Genomic DNA, 1,042 nt, shown 5'->3' with positions numbered 1-1,042 from the left:
GAAAGATAGAATTCGAAGCAACCACAGAAGTACCGTCTAGTGGGTAGGCAACACAGGGACTGATCAACCAATATCACCCAAGGCAACGGGTGAAAATGGAAGAGATGCATGCTTGACCGTTCGATACGCAAGGCATGGAGCCAGCCAGCAAGTGCATCTCGATTACAACTCACACACCCTCACGTTCGCAAGACACCACACCACAAGACGGTCCACCCCCCACCTACCATGGGCAAGCAAGCAAATGGAAACATCAAGTGACGCAGGGTCAAGCATCGCTAGGCATGAAAATAACTTTCCACAATATCCGAGGGACTAGCTGCCGAGCTAACCAACGATCAGTGACGACCGTGTGTTGGTATTAATAAAGCTCAACAACTATGAAGAGGCTAGTTGTGCCATGATAAACATGCTAACGCACGCACCACGTGAGGGGGGAGGCCTCATCAAGCTCCCTTTAAAACCTGCCAGTGTGGAGCTGGCCGGCTCAAGGAGCACTCCCCCCCTATAAGAGGTTAATATGCAAAAGGCAAAATTGTACAAGTAGATACACTTTTTTTGAGCAGACATAAGTCCATATCTCGGGCTATACTTCGAATTTTGATGCGATTTTTTGCAGTAATTCGTAGAATAATGGTATCTCCTTGCTCACCAAATTTCATAATTTTTCTCGAAGGGGAACTATTTTTTTTATTTTTTTTACTTACCGGGTATGTGTAAAATCGGGAAAAATAGAAAAGCACATGTAGACTTCGAATTTCGACCTCATTTTTTCCAGTCCACCACTAAACAATATCAGGAACCTCCCCACAAAATTTCATTCAGTTTGGCCAAGGTCTTAAATTTGACAAATTTTGGCACCAACCTATCTAGTCGCGGTGCACCGACCAACTTGGCCAAGTGCAAAATGCATCCAATTCAAAACTTTTGTGCACCAACGCTTTTACAGTACTCATTTGGGGGCATTTGGAGGCCTTTCCAACCCTCACATCTCAAAAACCACGAATTTCATTTTTTCACAAATCTCCCCACCAAGCCATCT

This window comes from Vigna unguiculata, unplaced genomic scaffold, assembly GCF_037176805.1.
Source record: "Vigna unguiculata cultivar grain cowpea cultivar isolate G323 ecotype 2 unplaced genomic scaffold, ASM3717680v1 ptg000028l, whole genome shotgun sequence".
Taxonomy (NCBI): domain Eukaryota; kingdom Viridiplantae; phylum Streptophyta; class Magnoliopsida; order Fabales; family Fabaceae; genus Vigna; species Vigna unguiculata.
Note: the sequence above shows the minus strand (reverse complement) of the source record.